The 24,065-nt window shown below is 42.1% G+C and overlaps 1 protein-coding gene across 7 annotated transcripts in view; it reads left to right on the top strand.

Moving 5' to 3' along the window:
- nme7 (NME/NM23 family member 7) overlaps positions 1 to 24,065 on the top strand; it is a 181,324-nt gene that overhangs the window by 63,937 nt on the left and 93,322 nt on the right. The window lies entirely within an intron of this gene.

Below are 24,065 nucleotides of genomic sequence, written 5' to 3'. Positions count from 1 at the left end.
GTATGATTTCACCAGTTTTCAATATGGAAAGCTATGTCCAGGCATCATATACTGTGATAAGGGAGTTTCTGCATAGAAGAATGTTGAATTATCAAGCGATCTTGAATGGAGCAATGTCAAGGGATTTCAATGTGACAGTACAAGTTAAGTCTCGAGTATAAAAAAAAATGTTGACAATAGCTATCATTTCCTCAATAGTGAGAAACAAGGAGTACAAAGGAGTGAAAATTATGCTATAGTTGGATAAAGTTCTGGTTAGACTGCATCTGATGCATTGCATTGTTCTGTCCCTTGGGAAGGATGCATTGGCTTTGGAAGGCAAATTTACTAGAATTATACTGGGTTTAAAAGCATTACATTTTGTGGACGGATTGCAGAGGTTAGGCTTGCAAGGTATTCCAAGTGATTGAAAGAGTTGGTCAGGTAATTAGAGAAAAAAAATAATTTCTGTGTTGGGGAAGTGCAGAACAAGGGGCGTTAATCTTAGATTGGAGTCATGGGCTAAAACTCTACCACTTCATCTGTCCCGATTCCGGGGCAGGCAAGGTTCCCAAAACAGAAATCTCTGTTGGCCTCGGGCGGGATTTTACGATCTCGCCCGAGTGAGGCCACAGGGGTGATATCAAAAATCCCTTCTTCACACAAATGATAAAAAAATTCTGGAGATATCTCCTCCCCAAAATAATTGCTGAGGCTGGGTCAAATTTCAAAATTGAGATTGATAAGCATGTTAAGCATATTGCGATCCAAGGCAGATAAATGTAGTTCAGCTAGAGAGCAATGATGGTAGTTTCATTTCTGTTGATGGGATCTTCCAGTGTACAAATGGCTGCTATGACTGCACGTATAGTGATCAAAAATGGAGGGAGAGTAAATATCGGCCCCTTCATATTGGTGGATAAAATATTACCTATAAACCCCATATGGGCATTTGTCCATATTTATTATCGCGAGCGAGTGAGGTGTTTTGTCTTTTATTGTACCAGAAAACATGCAAGATAAAGTTTTACAACAATGTTAAATCTACTGTATTGATTAAATGCTGCTGATTTAATAAATCTGATTCTTTGCTCTTAGCCTAAGCCATAAGTCTTGATAAGAGTGTTTATTCTTCCAGAATTTGAAGACCAGGAAATATAAGGATGTAATTCCTTAAGATATGACACTAACCAGAGTTTCTATTTGATCTCCTAGGCAGTGATACATTACCAGGTGTTGTGTTGATAAAGTTGCACTCTTATTTCTGGGAACAAAGATTGTCTTTCAGAAATGAGTGTTATCACAAAAAGCAGTCGTTGGTAGCTCGATTTAATAATTTTAATCTGGACTGATAGATTTTTGTTTGCAAAGTGAATTAAGGGTTGTGAAGCCAAGGCGGAGGGATGAAGTTAGAATAAAATCAGCCATCATCTCATCAAAGGATAGAGCAGGCTTAAAGAGCTGAATGGACTCCTTTAAGAGGCTAGAATTCGCTGAGAAGAACTTTCCTACTCATTTTATCACATTTATTTCAACAATTAGTCAGCTTGGCTCAAGACAGACGTTGGAGCATGAATACAGTCCAGTCTCCTCCAGCCATGATTTATACAAATATTTTACTCTTTGATTAATTTATTTAAATTCTTCTCAATCCAGCTTACTTTTGAAGTTATTTATTAAACCATTATGTTGGAAGCATTTGAGAAGCGATGATCAAGTTATTTAGCTTCAGGGAATGGTACAAAAAGGAACAAAAACAACTGTTTAAGCATTTAACTTGTGTTGTCGCTTGGCATAATGATTTAGAACTGTGTAGCTTGGCATAATGATTTAGAACTGTGTAGCTTGGCATAATGGTTTAGAACTGTGTAGCTTGGCATAATGGTTTTGAACTGTTTATTTTCTGCTACAGGTGCTGGCTAAGCTTAATTACTGCAAAAAAAAAAGTTACAGCTGGAGCTCGCATTAAAATATTACTGTTTAATGAGTTTGAATATTTAAAGCTCAAGGCAAAATCTACTTTATTTTTCTCTTGCCTCACAAAGACCAGAAAGATTATGGGAGAACATGTGATAAAATTATTGGCCGAATTAAACTGTAAAAGGTTTATGTTCTTTTCCTGGGCACACGGCAAATTTACCTCAATATCTAAAGAAGTGAAATCACTCAAATGTAGGAAGGCAGAGCTTATTTATGCATGTGTCTGAAACATGGAAGCCTAAATATCTAGAGTGAAAAGGAAGATGGAAACCTCAATAATAACACAAATCTTCCTAGACCAGTTTCTGAACAATTTTATCAAAATTCAACTAATACTGTAGCATCCAACCTACCAATCAGCTTTTAGTAGTGTAATCCCTTTTCTAAATGCCTGGGAAATCCCCAGTAATGTTGGCAGGCCTCCTGACTGAAACATTAATCCAATCTGCTGACCTGCTCACTTAACCTGTATCTTGTACTCCTGCCACAATACAAAATGGGAATCCCACAGTGCAAGTTGAGTGCTGCTGAACCTTAAGATTTTGCCAACTCATCCAGTTGAGCTCCCTTCCTCTGTTGAGCTGCTGATCTGCTCTCCCATGAGACCACTGTTATCCAGTAGGATTTTGGTGCCACAAGTTTGGTGAGCAATCAGCTCGCCATATTAACCAGAGAATTATACAAAATATATGCAAAGAATGGGGTGAATCTTGTAACAATCTCTGAGGTGAATTGGACTTGAGGGCCAAGACTAAAAATCAGCAGTCGTGCACCGTTTTGTGGCAGCATCTCTGTTAAAGACTATAGGGGCGATTCTCCCAGTCCACTGCTCTAGCAGTGCAATGGGCTGGGAGACATCAGCGGAGGCTGTTTACTGGGCTCCATGCTGGGCGCCACAACCTCCATGTGTCACGGGGACAGGATTTCCGGAGTTGTCAGCTCCATGTCGGAAATCGGTACGGAGCTGATTTAAATATTGAAATTCGCATTTAAATCCCATCAGCGGGCCCGGGACTGAAGTCTCCGGACCTTCTAACGTCTCCTTCCCCTGCTAGGAGTGGTTCACTCCAGCGGGGTTTGCAACACCACCCCACTAACGTGGAACTGGCGGTCGACCCCTCTGGAGTGAAGAGAGGCCAAGGAGGCCTCCTGGCAGGTTGAGGGAAGGGGGGGTGCCCCTGGGCATTGCCAGCCTGGCCCCCTGGCACTGTCTAAGGGGCACATTGGCATTGCCTACCAGGCATTGCCAGTACCAAGTGGGTGGGACCTATAGGAGGGCGATCGGTGGGGGTCCCATTGCCACTCTGCACTTGGGATCAGTGGATCGTGGGCAGAGTTAGGGAAGTGGGTGATCGGGGGCTGGCCATCTGGGTTTTGGGGAGGGGTCAGAACTGCCACCAAGATGGTGGGGGAGGGAGGTTGGGGAGATCGGGGCGAGGAGAAACATCGGGGCTGACCCAGGAGGCCAGTGATCAGGGAGGTGGGGTTGGGGGGGGGGGGGGGGGGGCGGCGTGGGGTGGTGGTCACTAAACTAGTGATGGGGGGGTTGCTTTACAGGCCAGCAATCGAGCTGGCCAGCGATTCAGAGGCTGGCAGTGCGGGGCTATTGCGCTGGCACCGATCTCCGCTCTGACAGATTGGTGCATGCGCAGTGGCCTACTGTACTATACTGCCGGCCTCTCCAGCGAGAATGGGCCCTGCCCCTGGATTTTCAGCGTGAATCTCTCTCAGGCATTCTGTGATGCAGAGTATGGGAGATTCATTTTGAAAATCCCGCTTAAAAAACCAGAGGAAGTTACTCCAGTTTTTATGCGAATTCAGCACTTAGAATTTTTTTGGGAGAATCTCCCCCAATTTTTAGCAGCAGCAAATAATCACACAAAGCATCCAGGTATAATGTTGCAATTAAAATATTTCAACATGTTTTTACTTCCTTCAATGGGAACTCTTTTACACATTATGATGTTTATAATAATATTATAAATCCCACATTCCCTTTACCAGATTTATATGCACATAATTACAATGCAAAAATTAGTTTTCCATTTTGCTATTATAACGTACATTGTCCCACTTCCAATACATTCAGCAATGTAATTAAGGGTCATTAATTGTAGCCTTAATGAGTTAGGCTACAATTTTTTTTTAATATTAAGAATTGTTTTTGCTGTAGGATTCCATTTGGCTAAAATCTTTCAGCTAATGAAGAGCATGAATCTTTAGTAGAAGGGGCTAGGAATAATAGGGTTAATGTAGAACTGAGTACAGTACCACCATACGATGATATGAAAACACATAACTCACATCCAGGGTCAGTCTAATGTTGAACAGTGTTAAATTTAATAATAGTATATGTTGGAGGAATAATACAGCAGCTTGTCTTTTACCTTCAGTAAGTTTACAGCACAGTAGAGATACAAATTCCTTGCAGCTTCCTCACCACAACTGTTCCATTTATATTCTTTTGGAGGTTCAGCCAACAGCCATCACCTGTCTTTAATAAGGTAATTAGTTTTAACATGTAATTGCCAAAGCACGCACTTGCTGATACACTGACAGATTCCCCTCTTTTAAATTAAGGCTTTAGAAAAATAAAGAAATTCAAGAACACGTTATTTTTAAATTCGAAACAAATAGAAACAAAGTTAGTTGCTTTAACATTATAAATCCCTCATTCCCTTTACCAGATTTATATGCACATAATTACAATGCAAAAATTAGTTTTCCAATTTACTCTAATAACACAAGTTGTCCCTCTTCCAATACATTCAGTAATTCCTTGGAACAGGCATTTATTTCCATTAAACAGTCTGATCATTGGTGACTTGTGTCGATCCATTGTATCTTGGAAATCTCACTTTTTAACATTTATTTAATGCTAGCTAGGTCAATTCTTAACCTTTTTTCCAGTCACACTTTCGTTGAATAGGCATTGTCCCACAGGGATCGGTTATCAACGTAGCACTCCATGGGCAGACTTTTCTCACATTGCCCTTTGTACAATATTTCTTTAACATTTTGTTTGCTCTGAGCTTCCTCTACCGTGGCATATTGCATCATGGTACTCAGCTCCAATACATCATAATTGGCATCAGGTCCAGTCTGAGTGCATAAATAGGTCAACTGCTCAATTAAATTTCTCAATTGATTGGTTTCTTTCTTGAACACTGGCTCCTCTTTTTGTGACGATCTGACCCAATTTATTGGGATGCAACTACCATTTCCTAGATGGGAGTGTTGGCTCAATGTCACTTCTGACTTGTTTTGCTTAATGTTTAGCCAATGTATTTAAAAACCCCTGAAGCCTGCCTTCCAAACTTGAACCCCGTCTTGATTTAATTGATCACCAATTGTTCAAATTCTTCTGAACCTCCCGACAGAAAATCATCCGCATGCATAATAAAGATTCCTGTTAGTGTCTCCTTGTTGTACCAATAGAACGTCACAGGATCTGCTTTTAACTGAAAGCAATCCATTTTCAATTGGACTGACCTCAGGATATAACCAACACCCTACAATAGAATTCATCACATGTCTGTGGGTGATTCACCATTTGGTGGCTAGCGAGCATATTGGTCAACGCTGCAATAGGCCACAAATAATGTTGATGTTTGAGAGACGGAACAAGCTACTGGTCCTTGTGCTCAGGGGATAGGAATAGAAATGCTGCTTCCTGATAATTTCTTCATCAGAAGGCAGAACATGCGAAAAAGGGCATGTAAAAAAAGTAGAGTAATAATTATGGGTGACTTTAATCTTTGAGTTGATTGGGTTAATGAAGTTAGAAAGGGTAGCTGTGACAACAAATTCATGGAGTGTCCTGGGGATGGTTTCCTCAAGCTATATGTCATGGAGCCAACCAGGAAACAGGCTGTCTTGGATCTGGTAATGAGGCAGATTTAATAAATGACCTCAGAGTAAAAGATCCCCTAGGAAGTAGTGATCATCCCATGATCAAATTTAATATTTGGCCTGAGAGTGATAAAATTGGGTCAGAAACAACGGTGTTTAACTTAATTAAAGGAAATTACAATGAAATAAGAAGAGAGTTAGCTAAGGTGGACTGGGCAGATAGATTAGCAGGAAAGGCGGTAAGCAAGCAGTGGCAGACATTTAAGGTTAATCATAAGTCTTCCCAAACTATATCCCAGCAAGGAGGAAAGATTCTAAGAGAAGGATAAACCAACCATGGCTAACCAAGGAAGTTAAGGAGAGAATTAAGTTGAAAGAAAAAGTATAGCCCCGGAGACTGAGATAAATTCAAAATCCAGCAAAGGAAGACTAAAAGAATAGAGAGAAAATAAATTGTGAGGTCAAATGAGCAAGGAATATAAAAACTGACATTAAGAGCTTCTTTAAATATGTGAAAAGGAAGAGAGAGGTCAAAGTAAACATTGGTCCCTTAGAAAATGAATCTGGGGAGATAGTTATGGGGAATAAGGAAATGGCAGAGGACTTAAACAGATATTTTGCATTATTCTTTATGGTGGAAGAAAATTCGGATATTCCATTAACACTAAAGAGGGGAGGAATTAAGTACCATCACTAGAAAAGTAATGTTAGACAAACTAATGGGGCTAAAGGCAGATAAATCCTCTGGCCCTGGCGGCTTGCATCCTAGGGTCCTAAAAGAAGGAGCTACAGAGACACTGGATGCATTGGTTGTAATTTTCCAAAACTCCTTGGATTTTGGAGATGTATCGGAGGATTGGAAAACTCCAATGTGACATCTCTATTCAAAAAGGGAGGCAGGCAAAAAACAGGAAACTATAGGCCAATTAGCCTAGCATCTATTGCTGGAATCAATTATTAAGAAAGTAATAGCAGCACATTTGGAAAATCATAATTTTAATCGGGCAGAGTCAGCATGGCTTCATGAAAGGGAAATCATGTCTGACTAATTTATTAAAGATTTTTGAGGAAGTCTCAAGTGGAGTGGATAGAGGCGAGCCAATCAATGTGTTGTATTTGGACTTCCAGAAGGCATTTGACAGGGTGCCTCCCAAAATGTTACGTCATGGCTTTGGAAGTAGTATGTTGGCATGGATAGCAACAGCATTATGTAAATGGATATTTCTTTTGAAGTCACGTTATTACACTTGATGAAAGGATTGAGATAAATCTGACATCCAAGAATCTAGAAGTTGAAGCCACTGATGCTGATGGCAGGCTTGCTATCCAGAGGGAAAAACATCATTTCCAGAGAGGACAATGTCACTTCCTGATGCAATGATCAAAGTTCCTGAGAAGGCGAGGAGACCACCAAAGCGAACATGAAATCAAAATCAATTTTGAACAACAATTTATGATTTATTTTAAGCTGAAAAACAGCAAATCCTGACTAAAACCATGTGCCTAAATGTGAACTTTTATGTACCATATGTCTATTAAGGAATGGAGTCTATCAAGACTGGTGCCCGGATAAGTTCCCCTAATTTGTTAACTTCCCAAACGGGACCCCAATTTTGTTATGCCCCTGGGTAAGGAGGAATTAGCTGCTACCTTCTTTAGTTAACTCCTACACCCCTACCAAGACCAGATTAATTTAGTTGAAAAATAATCCCTTCCCCGTGAATACCTTTTCTCAGTCCAAGTGTATGTACTTTTAATAGGAGCCAATTTAACCAGACTTTCTTGAGACGAAGAACAAAGAACAAAGAACAGTACAGCACAGGAAACGGGCCCTTCGGCCCTCCAAGCCTGTGCCGCTCCTTGGTCCAACTAGACCAATCGTTTGTATCCCTCCATTCCCAGGCTGCTCATGTGACTATCCAGATAAGTCTTAAACGATGTCAGCGTGCCTGCCTCCACCACCCTACTTGGCAGCGCATTCCAGGCCCCCACCACCCTCTGTGTAAAAAACATCCCTCTAATATCTGAGTTATACTTCGCCCCTCTCACCTTGAGCCCGTGACCCCTCGTGAACGTCACTTCTGATCTGGGAAAAAGCTTCCCACCGTTCACCCTATCTATCCCCTTCATAATCTTGTACACCTCTATTAGATCTCCCCTCATTCTCCGTCTTTCCAAGGAGAACAACCCCAGTCTACTCAATCTCTCCTCATAGCTAAGACCCTCCATACCAGGCAACATCCTGGTAAACCTTCTCTGCACTCTCTCTAACGCCTCCACGTCCTTCTGGTAGTGCGGCGACCAGAACTGGATGCAGTACTCCAAATGTGGCCTAACCAGCGTTCTATACAGCTTCATCATCAGACTCCAGCTTTTATACTCTTACCCCGTCCTATAAAGGCAAGCATACCATATGCCTTCTTCACCACCTTCTCCACCTGTGTTGCCACCTTCAAGGATTTGTGGACTTGCACACCTAGGTCCCTCTGTGTTTCTATACTCCTGATGACTCTGCCATTTATTGTATAACTCCTCCCTACATTATTTCTTCCAAAATGCATCAAAATGCATTACAAGGAGTAAATTTATGAGCTTTTTTTTTGAAAAGCAAGAAAATTATAAAGAACACAACACACACATTCACACACTGATCAGATTAGAAATTATAATTCAGATAAAAGTTTTTTAAAAACCCTAATCAATCTTTGGCTTGTCTATGAACGTTGATGGTGGTATGTTGTGGCCGTTAAGTTAGGTGATTCGAGCAGAGTTGACTTTGGAAGGTTAACAGTTAGTTTGGAGACATTGGATTCTGCAGAGTGGTTGGAAAGCTGTCCGATTTCTATTAGCTTGTGGCTGTTACTGAGCTTTCTTCCCATCAACAGAGAGAAATCTATTTTTCCTGCACAGTTTTTGCAGGGGTGACTGACTGCTGTCGCATCTTCTGACACACAGACACTCTTAGGGAGACATACACACACACTCTCAGGGAGACGGGGAGACACGGGCACAGACTCGGGGAGACACCCCAGCACTAGTACACGCAGACAAGGTCTGCAGCTGGCTTTTATTCCAGTTTCCTGTGTACTCCTGAAAGGAAACAAACAACGTGTCTCTCGCCCCAGAATCACTTTTCTTTGAACTCAGACCATTTCCAAATTGCCTCGATATCGATCAGCAAGAGATGGGTTTTAGATGTCTGCTCAGATGTCTCTCTTCACATTCATTTTTGGCAGCTCTCACTTGCCTTTCTCACCTTCCCACTGGAAGATGACCTTGCATTGTAAAACAGTTTGTTCTGTCTTATTTCAAATTTCAGTTAAAAATTTTGAAAATTAGTTTTTCAAAAAATAAAAAGCTGTAACTTCATGACACGTCTAAGCTACATACACCAAGCAGAAAAATCAAGGACTTGTTTTGCATGTTAGGGAGTTAACCAGCATGGCAGATTTAATGAGGTTCTTCTTGCAGTTAAATCTGTGACGATGAGTGTTGTTCTTTCAGTCTGAGATGTGACAAAACTGACACAAATTGGCCTTTTAGCTACTGCAGTAGAGCCAAACCAGGCCTCCAGAATCCCCAAACCCTTCCAGTTCTTGCCTCCGAATTTGTATATTTCCTTTATAAAGGCAGTTGGTTAGGCCATGTGTAGAATTTTTTTTTCAGAATGTAGCTGCTCCCTAAATAAACAGTGTTTAAGGCTAATCAATCTGTAGAGAAGGTAGCACGTATTATCGGATCCCTGATTTGCATATGCAAAGGACATGCTACCTGTTCTGATGTGGGCTCTGGATATCATTTTTAAAAACTATATGTTTCTGGCTCAGAATGCTTCAGTGTTACCGTGTTTCTGGGCAAATATCTTTCACTGTCTCATCCCATTTGGAATTGAAGATTGTATAAAAGAGACTTGCAGTTTTGTTGGAGTTTTAAAGAAGCCATTGATTTTAAAATTGTCAATGTAATTAACATAGATAAGTGGAAACTTAGTGCTCAGAAAAACACAATCTAATTATTCGCATTATGCAGAGTACAGAAGATCAGTAATTACATAGAACCATAGAAAAGTTACAGAATGAGGTCATTTTGGCCATCTTTTCCATGCCAGCCCAAGGACACCCAGATGCCCTTTCTAATCCCACCTTCCTGCACCAGGCCCAATATCTCTGCAGCTTACAGCACTTGAGGTGCAGATCCAGGTACTTTTAAAAAAAAATTTAGAATCATAGAATCCTGCAGTGCAGAAGGAGGCCATTCAGCCCATCGATTTTGCACCGACCACCATCCCACCCAGGTCCTATCCCCATGCATTTACTCTAGCTAGTCCCCCTGACACTAAGTGCCAATTTAGCATGGCCAATCCACCTAACCCGCACATCTTTGGACTGTGGGAGGAAACCGGAGCACCCAGAGGAAACCCACACAGACAGGGGAGAACGTGCAAACTCCACATAGACAGTGACCCAAGCCGGGAATCAAACCCGGGTCCCTGACACTGTGAGACAGCAGTGCTAACCACAGTGCCACCGTGTCGCCTCTTAGGCTCTCTGTTTCCACCACCAACTTGAGCTGTAAATTCCAGACACCCACTAGGGGAGGCAATGGCCTAGTGGCATTATTGTTAGACTTAGTAATCCAGAGACCCAGGATAATGTTCTGGGGATTTGGGTTCAAATCTCACCACGGCAGAATTTGAATTCAATAAATACCTGGAATTAAGAATCTTCTGATGACCATGAAACCATTGTCGATTGTCGGAAAAACTCATCTGGTTCCCCTTAGGGAAGGAAATCTACTGTCTTTACCTGGTTTGGCCTACGTGTGACTCCAGAGCCACGACAATGTGGTCGACTCTCAATGCCAATGAAATGGCTAGGTGAGACACTCACTTCAAAGGTGACAAGGGATGGGAAATAAATGCTGGTCAGCCAGCGATGCCTATGTCCCACAAATGAATAAAAAAAACTACCCTCTGTGCAAATAAATTCTTCCCCATATTCCCTCTACATCTTCTGCCACTTATCTTGAATCTATGTTTCCTGCCTCTGGAATTCTCCACCAAGGGAAACAATTTTACTCAAATGGCAGATCTGCAGACCTTTGATCTGATTCGCTGGTTGTGTGGTCACTGAGTCCTTGCATGCTACTTCTGTTTTTTAGTATATGTTGTAGCTACCTCTTCATTAGATATGCTCATCTACCCTCCTCATTGAAACCAGGTTGGTCCCCTAGATTGACGATGATGGTAGATTGAGGGATATTGCAGGCCATGAGTTTACTAATTATGGTGGAATACAATTCTGCCGCTGATTGCCCACAGCACTTACTGGATGCCTAGTTTTGAGCTGCTTCTGAGTATATCCCAATGAGCACTGTGAGTGCTGCAAAATACAATGGAGGATGTCCTCAGTGTGAAGATGGCACTTTGTTATCACAGGCACAATTTTATGCCATAAAATTTTGCCCATGTTATAATAAGGTGAGAAACATGGTTGGTGAGAATTGCTTTCTTTTCGGGGGCCATTGAAAGGGAGGGCATCAAAGCTGGAAGTGGGCCTATGCCTGACTTTAGCAGGAGGCTGCTGAGGGTTTGTTATTTGGGATATTTTTGCTGTACGCACACCTCTGATCAGATTCAGGGCTATTCCTCAGGGGAAGATCAAAAAAGTTGGTGCTGTGGCCATTTTTGTTACATGAAATGGTGTTCCCTATAGACATTGAACATTCTATGGGAATGGAGAAGAAGAAAGCCAGCTGACCAGATGCAGGAGTGACATGAGCTGCAGGGAGATGGATAAGCTGCTGATGAGCAAGGGTCTGTAGAGGGAAAGCAGCAGCAGGCACACGGATGTAGGGAAGTCCATACCATGCCACCGGGGTTTACAGGGTCTGCATGTCCTATTTGCAGATGATGGAGTGACTGTCTCCAGAGATTTCACCTTTCGTAAAGCTGTCACATCCATATTTGACATGCTGGTGGCTGAAATAGTCTCCAATTGTTTGGGTGGCTATCTGATGCCTGTAGTTTTAAAAGTGACAGTTGCATTGAACTTTGCCTGCAGCTCATTCCAGGTCACTTGTGGGGGCCTCAGTGGAACCACCCAGCCTGCAGCGCATCTCTGTATCAAGGTCTTCATTGATGCCATGTTTAGGCATGCACACAACAGACAACAACTGTTAATTGGAAAGAGCCCAAGGCTTTGTTGCAGCCATGCCTGGGTTTGCATGGGTACAGGAAGTCACCAGCAGGGTAGCGAGGAGTTTTCAATAACTACAAATGATACCACTCCTTATTGCACAGATTGTGTGTGACTGCAAAGAATTATGCATGCACGTGCAAGGCACTCACGAAGCAGCCATGATACATATATCCTTTGACACTCCAAGGTACCAGTAATGTTTACAGACCTGGGGATATTGTCTCTGAGCAGCAATCTATCCAAAGGATACCCCTGAAGAAATGGCTGCTGATTCCACTATGAAGTCCAAGGATGGAACTTGAGCATTGTTGCAACAAAAGCCTCACAATGATCTCGCTCATCATCCAGCAGACCATAGGTTTGCCTCTAGGTCATATTTCGATTCCTGGATAGACCAGATGGGTTGCTCTAAAGTACACCAGCTAGAGTCTACCAGATTGTAGTAGTCTGCTGTATGCCTTCCATGGAGGGACTAACTGTCTGAGAGGAATTGAGGGAGACAGGCCAGTCCTCTGAGGAGTCAGAAGAATGGGAGGGTGAGCTGCAGCAGGCAACTGGCCAAGATGATCCATGGGGAAGGGAGTTCTAGATGCCAGTGAGATACTGAGAGCTTTGGTCATAAGATTCCATTAGCTGAGTCTCTCCAACTCAATGTCACCTTCATGGTCATTGGCATCATCTCTGCATGCTCCATCACATGAACACCAGTATCGTGTATCGGTAACGTTATTCAGTCAACTACTGTCATTCGGAAGGACACACATAATCACACAAGCATGTCAACTAAATCCATATACTTGTTTCACACACACATGATCAATGCATGCACCTAGAACCAATTGAAAAAATAACAATCATGTATGTACACAACTCTCATAATGATTCAAATCCCACAAATAAGAGAGGCACCCATGTTTGCAAGTGTGACTAATGTGGGATTCTCTTACAAAATTTCCTGATGCTGTGGCATGGTGCTCCCTCCATTGTCAAGAAACTTGCTTAAAATAAAGATTAACAAATTGGATAAAAGGGAATTGATAAGGGTTCAACTGCTCTGAAGGGTTTTTGATATGTGAATTAGCTTAGCAGCATGATAAACAGAGATTTGCTTAAGTGAAATGGAGAATAATAGAATATAGAATCGTACGTGTTAAAACTACAGAAGGTGGGATTTCAAAGTGGAGACATAAGAATGCATGGGTCGCTAGAAGCATAGCTTCTCAGATGATTGTTTAGATAGGTTAAGATCAAAAGGGATAAATGACATATCAGTGGCAGAGTTAGTTCTGTACTGGAGACAGAAGCACAGCTGATGAGCAACTAAGATCATAACCATGCCCAGCTGGAAACAGAAGCTCCCTGAAAGTGGGCTTCTATGCTGAGAAGCTGCTGTTTTGAAAACCTCAACAATTCTGATCTCAACCAGAAGAAGGCTTTCTGAAATAAAGATACAAATCGTGTGTGGCAACTAGTTGTTGGCTTGTGAAACTAAACCTTATGGGGTGTTGTTTTGGGAAAAGGAACATTCCCAGAGTTTAGGAATGTAGGTAGATGTGGAATGGGGTTAATTCATGTATGCCCCATGTGTGTGTGGTGGCACAGTGGTTAGCACCACTACCTCAGTGCCAGGGACCCAGGTTCGATTCCTGGCTTGGGTCACTGTGGGGAGTCTGCACGTTCTCCCTGTGTCTGCGTGGGTTTCCTCCGGGTGCTCCGGTTTCCTCCCACAGTCCGAAAGATGTGCTGGTTAGGTGCATTGGCAATGCTAAGTTCTCCCTCACTGTACCCGAACAGGTGCCAGAGTGTGGCAACTAGGAGATTATCACAGTAACTTCATTGCAGTGTTAGTGTAAGCCTTCTTGTAACTAATAAATAAACTTTAACTTTAAATGATTTTAAACTAAATGTCCAACTAAAATAACCTAGTGAATTTAAAACAAAATCATTTCTTGGTGAACAATCTCTCTTGATTTCTTTTATCCAACAAATAAACCCTCAAAATGGGTGTTGCTAATTGGAAGTATTGTGTATCTGAACAGTCTATGGAAGATGTCATGTGTTTAGAAATATTGATAAATGCACAACTTGTCTGAATGGAATAAATTGGAGAGATAATTCTCAAAGCTTTCAAAGTGTTTCAGAAAAAACAAATAAATTCTCATCCCAGCGGAATGAGACATGCACCATTCTGCCCTTCAATTTCTGTTGTAACAAATTATAGAATCATAGAACCCTACAGTGCAGAAAGAGGCCATTCGGCCCATCGAGTCTGCACCGACCACAATCCCACCCAGGCCCTACCCCCCTATCCCTACATATTTCACCCGCTAATCCCTCTAACCTACTCATCTCAGGACACTAAGGGGCAATTTTAGCACAGCCAATCAACCTAACCCGCACATCTTTGGACTGTGGGAGGAAACCGGAGCACCCGGAGGAAACCCACGCAGACACGAGGAGAATGTGCAAACTCCACACAGACAGTGACCCGAGCGGGAATCGAACCCAGGTCCCTGGAGCTGTGAAGCCGCAGTGCTAACCACTGTGCTACCGTGCCGCCCTGATGAGGATTGGTAATGTTTGTTTCCCAGAGGGTTTCCTATTTGCTGTGGTAGTTGGGATGGTGAGGTGCGAGACCACATTGTGTTAATACCTACACCTTTACCTCTTCCATGCTTATTATCCAAGGTCCAAAACAATCATTCCAGGTTAAGCAGCGTTGCACTTGCACCTCTTTCAATTTGGTCAATTGCATTCGCTGCTCCCAATGTGGTCTCCTCTATATCGGAGAGACCAAACCGAGACTGGGTGATCGCTTTGCTGTGCACCTTCTGTCTGTGCACACTCAGGTCTCTGACCTTCCTGTTGCTTGCCATTTTAACACACGATCCTGCTCCCATGGCCACATGTCTGTCCTTGGTCTACTGCAATGTTCCAGTGAAGCTCAACATAGTCTGGAGGAACAGCATCTCATCTTCTGGCTAGGCACATTACAGCTTTCCGGTCTCAACATTGAATTCAACAACTTCAGATGATTAGCTCGACCCCACCTTGACTTCAGCTTCTCTGCCGTTTGGCCATTCACACCTTTTATTCTTTCTATGGGCTGCCATTAGCAGCCTTTTCCCTTGTTTCTATGGCTATGACTCATCTTTCATTCCCTCACCCTACTGTATAAATATCTCCCACTTTCTATGTCTTTTAGCTTTGACAAAGGGTCATCTGGACTCGAAACGTCAGCTCTTTTCTCCCCTTACAGATACTGCCAGACCTGCTGAGATTTTCCAGCATTTTCTCTCTTGGTTTCAGATTCCAGCATCTGCAATAATTTACTTTTATCCAGAATACCTGGTTGCTTGATTTACAGTTGTTGCAGCCATTTCTATGTTACCTATTGTTTGGAGCTGTAGCAAACCTCCCCTTTAAGATGTACTGCTGACTGCCAGTGTTAGAAATGCTTAACTTACCATCCTTCCAAGCAGATGCACAACCAGTAAGCAGCACTGTGAGGGTAGTCCTGACTGCACACTTGAGCCATGATAATGAGTGAAAATTAAAGCAAAATACTGTAAATATTGGAAGCTGAAACAAAAACAGAAAAGCGCTGGAAAAACTCAGCAGGTGATTGAATTTCTTGGGCTTTGAATCGACATTGCATCCTTTCATGAATTCCAAAGCTTTACAACAAATAAATTAGTTTTGAAGTATCATTTGTTGTTTTCTAAGCAAACACAAAGAAATTTATGTGCAACTTGGTCCCACAAACAACAAATGTTGTGCTGTGACCATTCAATAATCTATGACACAAGAACATTGATAGCTAATCCATTTTGGTGGTGTCTGTTGAGGAAAACATGCTGGTTGAGCAGTGGGCGAAGTCCTGCTCTTCTCCAAATAGTTATATGGGATATTTTATGATGAAACAAACTGGCAGATGGAACTTTGATTTAATGTCTTCTCTGACAATACAGCATGCTTTCAGTAACGTACTGAAGTGTCACCTGAGAGTATGTGAGCTTTGACAAAGGGTCATCTGGATTTGAAACGTCAGCTCTTTTCTCTCCTTACAGATGCTGCCAGACCTGCTGAGATTTTCCAGCATTTTCTCTTTTGGTTTCAGATTCCAGCATCCACAGTAATTTGCTATTATATAGTATGTGATCAAATATTTGAGTGGGACTTGATTCCGTAGCCTGTTAATTCAGAGACTATTACTACTGCTGAGCCAAGCAGACAGTATGATGACCATCGCAGTTACTCCACATCCTGTCATTTCCCCATAGCATCTTTCCAACATAGTCTTTTCTGTGGTGATTATAAGTGGTTGTCTAACATTGAGAAATTGCATTACCTTTCCTGTCAAACTTATCATAGACATGACACTTTGCTGGATTGTACATACAGTACAGCTAGTCACTAGCTGAGCTTGCTGAGTCATTGAGTTCTGAATAAGGTTCTGTAAGATTAATATTCTTCTCTATTTTAGTTTGGGGCCCGATAGTTTAACATCTTAGCACCAAATTTCTGTATACATTACCTTAAGGTCATTCACCTATTTAAAATAAACAAGATTATCAACTTTAATAAAGTATTACAGATAGATGTTTAGTGTTTAAATTGTGCACTAAAAATACTGCTCAGAGGAATTTTAACCCCTTTAATTTTAATGTGAAAAAAAGGAAGCAGACAAAAGGAAGTCAAAATGAAATCATCATAGAATGAACAGTATAAAAATATGAAACCGAGCACAGAATGAACGCAGTTCAAAATCAATTTGTGGGTGAGTTCAGATGAGTTTTAGCACGAAAAGATCCTATCATCTATCCATCGTATGCAGAATGTAGAGGGGTTCTGCTATTTGTTGTTTGTGTGAAGATAAGAGTGAAACATTTTTAAAATATTCATTCAGAGGATGTGGGCATCACTGGCTAGGCCAGCATTAATTGCCCATCCCTAATTGCCCTTGAGAAGACCGTGGTGAGCTGCCTTCTTGAACCTCTGCACTCCATGTGATGTACAAATACCCACAATGCTGTTCGGGAGGAGATTCCAGAATTTTGACCCAGTGATAGTGAAGGAATGGCGATATATTTCCAAGTCAGGATAGTGTGTGTGGCTTTGAGGGGAACTTCCAGGTCGTTTTGTTCCCATGCATCCGAAACATGGAATAGTTTTGTTTCTGGTGGTAGGAAGTTAGAAGAGTCACCAAAACATGTTAAAGAGCAGAATTCCTAGTCTTAAAAAATTGAATGGTGCCATTGTAACCCAGGAAGTGTAGTGGAACAGGACTTCTGCTTGTCCATCTGTTGGCTGCCTATCAGGGACAATCTCATTCTTGAAATGGGGTTATTTAAATATTGGGAGTGAGCTTGTGCAGGCAGAAGTATCTGCTGGGACATCCACCCACAGACCCAGTGATGGGCTGTGTGATCAAAGGTACACTGAAGCTACTTGTGTGATGCTCCTAAGTTGGTAGGCCTCAATTTCAAATATCAGTCATTTTTCTTTTTGGATATTTGCAATTTGAACACAGCATGTCGGGCTTATATATGGCCCCAAATGTCATAGAATCCTTGTAGTGCAGAAGGAGGCCATTCGGCCCATTGAGCCTGCATCAACAACACAGCATGGTGACACAGTGGTTAGCACTGCTGCCTCACAGCGCCAGCGACCCAGGTTCAATTCCTGGCTTGGGTCACTGTCTGTGTGGACTTTGCATGTTCTCCCCATGTCTGTGTGGGTTTGCTCCAGGTGCTCCGGTTTCCTCCCACAGTCCAAAAGACATGCTGGTTAGGTGCACTGGCCGTACTAAATTCTTCCTCAGTGTATCCAAACAAGCTCAGGAGTGTGGCGACTAGGGGATTTTCAGAGCAACTTCATTGCAGTGTTAATGTAAGCCTACTTGTGACACTAATAAATAAACTTTAAAACAACAATCACACCCAGGCCCTAACCCCTTAACCCCACATATTTACCTGTTAATCACCCTGACATTAAGGGGCAATTTGGCATGGCTAATCCACCTAACCTGCACATCTTTGGATACTAAAGGGCAATTTAGCATGGCCAATCAACCTGCACTTCTTTGGACTGTGGGAGGAAACTAGAACGCCCGGAAGAAACCGATGCTGACATGGGGTGATTGTGCAAACTCCACACAGACAGTGACCTGAGGCCAGAATTGAACTCCAGTCCCTGGTGCTGTGAGGCAACAGTGCTAACCACTGTGCCGCCGTGCCGCCCTAGACCATGTCGGGTGGGATTTTCCAGTTGCGGTCCCCCCAAAACTGGAAAGTCCCACCTGAGGTCAATGGACCTTTGCATGGTCCGCCCCGCCCCCCTGCCTGCTATGATTCCCATGGTGGGCGGGATGGGAAAATTTCCCTCTAAATGCCTGCTTCATGTAGTCTAACTACACGACTTTAGGGGGAGCCCAAGATCACATCAGAAGTGCTCCCAAAAGTGACATTGGAACAGAAGGTGCAATACAAGAGCAGAAATTTGAGGCTTATGACAATTGATTCCATATCTTCAGAAAGTTATACCTGAGTATCAAATGACCATTTGTATTTAATTTCCAATACTGGCTCAACTTTGAAAGTTACAGTAAGCCATATTGGGTTATATCAAGAACAACGTGCTATCAGCATTAGCTTGTACGAATATTTTAATATTTTTCTTTATCTTTAATCAATCCATAATTAATCTCAGCAACTCATAGTAACAAAGTTGTAATAGTTTCATTAGTCCAACATCAAATAATCTGGTTCTGACCATCCACTTCATTGCTTTATCTTAGTCTTTTTCTCCTGGTGTATTTTGTTACAATTTGGAAGCTTCATTTAGCTAACAATTAATGAAAAGTTTTATGTGTATTCTAATTTGTTCTCACTAGTAACACGTCAACTCCAAAGTCCTAAATTTTTTATTTTATGCCTGCCTGCTAATTTAAAGGTTATAGTCTTTTCCTTGGAGATTTTTATTTTTTTATTGCAGTAGATAATTTACAGATTCCCTAAACAGAAACACAGCAATGGAAAATCACAGCACTCTTTATCTCTGGCAGCTCTGGGCAGGCTGATCACCCAATGACTAGAATAAAGGAACAGCTGTTGCTAGGCAGTGGGAACGATGTATCCTAGCAACAGACGTACTTACAATGGAAACATAAGGAACACAAAGTGATCTTAGACATGTGGTTGGTTCCTGTGAGGGCAGCTTAATGCTGAACTGACACGAAATGGGAGATGTAAAGGACGAACAAGTGGAAAATAGTGAAATAAACTATTTGTGACTTGTACCTCAGAGCAGCAGCTCCGTAGTAGTTTCTAGGAGATTGTATAATTTATTTTTATAACCATATTATCAATCTATAGATGAAAGAAAAATGCTCATGTTAAAAATTTGTATTGAAAATAGAAAATGGTGGAAGCCAGTCAGCATCTCAAAGAGAAAGACAGGTTAACATTTCAGATGGGATATTTTAACTCAAAATGTTAACCTATTTTCTCTTTCAGATGCAGATTGATTTTTTTTTTCTTATTTAGTTGAAACGAGCAGTTATAACATTCTTGGTCATATTTGCAAACACAGAATATTTACAGTTTGCTGAGGCAAGAAAAACATTGACTTTCTTGGAACATCTTTCCATGAGGTTTGCAAGAGAGAGCAGGATCATGACATTGTACCACTTCCTGAAATGATGTATTCTGTGTCTCACCAGCATGTTACTCAGTTAGATCTCTCCGAAGTTTCAGGTCCTCCCCATTATACATCTCTCCTCCTCCTCCTCCCCTTCCACCCCCCTATCTCCCACTGTGTAGAAGGTTGTTTCACTGCGGGAACTAGTACACATCTGTTCTGTTTCACTACCATTATCTGTTTGGATGAGGTAGGACTGTAGATATAGTGTCTGTTCAACTACTTGTCCGTAGTGAGCTTGGTCTTGGATCCAAACTGGCTGTCCTCGTTGGAGGTCTGGCACATTGTGTGCTTTGTGATGCTTGTCATCGTTTCACATTTGGCTGGAACCATACAGAATCAGCATCACAGAATTGTTGCGGCGCAGAAGAAGGGCATTTGGTCTATCGCATCTGTGCCGGCTCTACAAATGACATCATAACTTAGTGCCATTCTCCTGCCCATACCCTTGCACATCGTTTCTATTCAAATAAGCATCTAATGCCCCCTTCAATGTATCAATTGAATCTGCCTCCACCACACTTCCAGGCAGTGTATTCCAGATTGAACCACGTGCTATGTGCAAAAGACTTTTCTCACATTACACATTCTATTTCTTCATCAATTTGTCCAAGTTATCAGCTTGTACTTACGGCATAAGCATTTGTGAAAGTGCTGGAAGGATGAGTCATCAGTTTTTCCATTAGGAGTTCACATGGTGCTGAACCATTTTGGCGTGGAGTTAATCAATCGCTCAGTAGTGCAAGTCTGATGTCATCGTTCTTCTTTAGCAATGCTTTCGGGAATATCAACAAATCCATACAATGTTGTGAAATCTTTAAAGCATTCATTGGCGAACTGCGGTCTATTGTCTGAGATTACAAGCTCCGGGATTCCATGTTACAAATATCTCCTTTAGCGATGTAATCACTGCTTCAGAAGTGTGACCCTGCAGATGCTTGACTTCGATCCATATTGCATAATAGTCCACTACGATCAGGAACATTTTACTTCTGTGTTTAAAGAGGTTCATCCCAAGATGTTTCCATAGTCTTAATGGAAATGAAAATAACATCAATGGTTCTCTTGATTCTTGATAACAAATAGCACATAATACAGTTTAATATCATCTCTTTTAATATCTTTGAGAGACCTGGTCACCAAATAACCTGCTTTGGCTCAACATTTTGTGATGCACAAATGTCTTTAGTGCAACCATTGCAGTATATCCCGGCTCGGGTCACTGTCTGTGTGGAGTTTGCACATTCTCCTCGTGTCTGCGTGGGTTTCCTCCGGGTGCTCCGGTTTCCTCCCACAGTCCAAAGATGTGCGGGTTAGGTTGATTGGCCAGGTTAAAAATTGCCCCTTAGAGTCCTGGGATGCATAGGTTAGAGGGATTAGCGGGTAAAATATGTGGGGGTAGGGCCTGGGTGGGATTGTGGTCGGTGCAGACTCGATGGGCCGAATGGCCTCCTTCTGCACTGTAGGGTGTCTATGTGTCTATATTGAGTCTCAGAATGACCAATCTCTCATCATAGATGCGTAAATCATCAACTACACTGAGATGTTCTCTCCGTTGGGTTTTGGCACTGGGACCATCCATGAGCATCAACTTGTTGGTTCTATCATAGATAAAGTAACCCTTTGCTTCAACGTAGAGTTAATACCCTTCTTTACCTTTGGCAACAGTAGATGACAAGGTTTTCTGGATGCAAACTGACATATTGGCTTTGTTTCAGGATGTAGGCTAATGTAGTATGTTGTCATCAGCTTTCTTAGCGCTTTATTTTGTTTACTTATTAGTCACAAGTAAGGTTTGCATTAACACTGCAATGAAGTTACTGTGAAATTCCCCTTGTCGCCACACTCCGGCGCCTGTTTGGTCAAGGCATCTAACCAGCATGTCCTTCAGATTGTGGGAGAAAACCGGAGCACCTGGAGGAATCCCATTCAGATACGGGGAGAATGTGCAAACTCAACACAGACAGTGACCCAAGCCGGGAATCGAACCCGGGTCCCAGGCGCTGTGAGGCAGCAATGCTAACCACTGTACCACCATGCCTGTGAACACCTGTGGAAATTCAGCCCTGGTGGATTTAGACTGATCTGAGCTTTCCAGTTCCTATACTCTGCAAATCAGATGCAATCTGGCACAGACTTTCCTGCTAAAGAGTGAATAACTGTGGTTCAGTATCACGTATAAGATTTCAGTGGTTTTTCTCTCTCTCTATTAAAGGGTTTTGTTCAGTTGTCCTATGACTGGCTTGTGTACTTTCTTTGCATGATGGCTGAAGAAAGAACCAAAATTGATGCACCTGTGTCTAACTAAAAGCATGTCTTGTTTTCCTCTATTAGGAAATCAACCCATTAGTGGCTTCCACTTGGTTCCTGGACCTCCCCAAGGAAAAGCATCTCAATACCATTGATATCTTCTAATTCGTGTATCTTGCCATCTTTTGAAGGCTTTTTTTGTTTATTTGATTTATTATTGTCATAAGAATTAGTATACAGTGAAAAGTATTGTTTCTTGCGCATATACAGACAAAACATACCATACATAGAGAATGAAAGGAGAGAGTGCAGAATGTAGTGTTACAGTCATAGCTAGGGTGTAGAGAAAAATCAACTTAATACGAGGTAGGTCCATTCAAAAGTCTGATGGCAGCAAGGAAGAAGCTGTTCTTGTGTTGGTTGGTACATGTCCTCAGACTTTTGTATCTTTTTCCTGACGGAAGAAGGTGGAAGAGAGTATGTCTGGAGTGCGTGGGGTCCTTGATTATGCTGGCTGCTTTTCCGAGGCAGCGGGAAGTGTTGACAGTGTCAATGGTTGGGAGCCTAGTTTAAGTGATGGACTAGGCTTCGTTCACGACTGTTTGTAGTTTTTTTGCGGTTTTGGGTAGAGCAGGAGCCATACCAAGCTATGATACAACCAGAAAGAATGCTTTCTATGGTGCATCTGTAAAAGTTGGTGAGAGTTGTTGCGGACATGCCAAATTTCCTTAGCCTCCTGAGAAAGTAGGCTAAGTTGGTGGGCTTTCTTAAGTACAGCTGCTTGCTGTGACACAAAACTTGAAAGTGACCCTCCTTTCTGCAAAAACAGCATTTGGCATCTTTGGCAGGACAATTTTCATGCCTGTGATTTTTTTTCATTGCCTCATCAATTACAATTAACAGAGATGGTTGATAAATACCCGTCCTGTCTCCCCTGTTTTTGTACGTCCACTTCTCTGCTTTTAAATGTAATATATTGCACAGATTAAGTTGTTTTTGGGATGTAGTTCTCCCTATTACCTGGAGTCACTGATTTTTGCTTCTTGACCCCATGTTTTCTGCTCACTTGAACCGCCTTTGTTAAGGTTATAGCATCCAATGACCGCCAAGCAGTTAGAAAATGCTTCATCCAAGAGTCTGACAACAATACAGCCCCTGATTAGTGCATATTTTAAGCTGCCAATTTCTCAGTTCTCTGCAAGTCTATATGATATTGATTGTTTACAAATGCATCAATACTTTCCTCTTGTCCTTGAGTACGCTCGTTAAATTTAACCCACTTGGCAATGGTATTCTTTTGCAGATTGAAGTAGGTATCGAGTGCTTTTATTATTTCCTTGTACATAGATTTTTATTCTTTGATTCCTTGCATTTCTAGGATATCATCTCTCCAGCCACCCTATGCATATAATAGCGCTCTGGCCTGTTTTTTTTATTCATTCAAGAATGTGGCCCTTGAGAAAGCTGTGGTGAGTGGCCATCTTGAACTGCTGCAGTCCATGTGGTGTAGGAACAACATTGTGCTGTTGGGGAGGGAGTACCAGGATTTTGGCACAGCAACAGTGAAGCAAGGGCGACTTATTTCGAAGTCAGGATAAGGAGTTGCTTGGAGGGGAACTTGCAGGTGGCGGTGTTCCCATTGTATGTGCTGCCCTTGTCCTTCTAGATGGCAGTGGCCGTAGGTTTGGAATGTGCTGCCTAAGGAGCCTTACAGAGGTTCTGCAGTGTCTGTTTGAAGTGGTACACACTGATGTTACTGTGTGTCGGTGGTGGAGAGAGTGAATGTTTGTGAAAGGAATGCCAATCAGGTGTGTTGCTTTGTTCTGGATGATGTCCAGCTTCTTGAGTGTTCTTGGAATTACACTCATCAGGCAAAGGGAGAGTATTCATTCACACTCCTGATGTTTGCCTTGTAGATGGTGATCAGGCTTTGGGGAGTCAGGAGATGAGTTACTTACCACAGGATTTCTAGCCTCTGACCTGCCTTGTGGCACTGGTGTGGTGCGAATGATAGTTACACTTGACAGTCTAATCCTGGATATTGTCCAAATCCTGTTGCATTTGTGTATAGACTGCAGTTCAGTTTTGCCATGTTCTACCTGG

Source organism: Mustelus asterias, chromosome 17 (assembly GCF_964213995.1).
Source record: "Mustelus asterias chromosome 17, sMusAst1.hap1.1, whole genome shotgun sequence".
NCBI classification, from domain to species: domain Eukaryota; kingdom Metazoa; phylum Chordata; class Chondrichthyes; order Carcharhiniformes; family Triakidae; genus Mustelus; species Mustelus asterias.
Note: the sequence above shows the minus strand (reverse complement) of the source record. Positions and strands in the feature narration are given on the sequence as shown.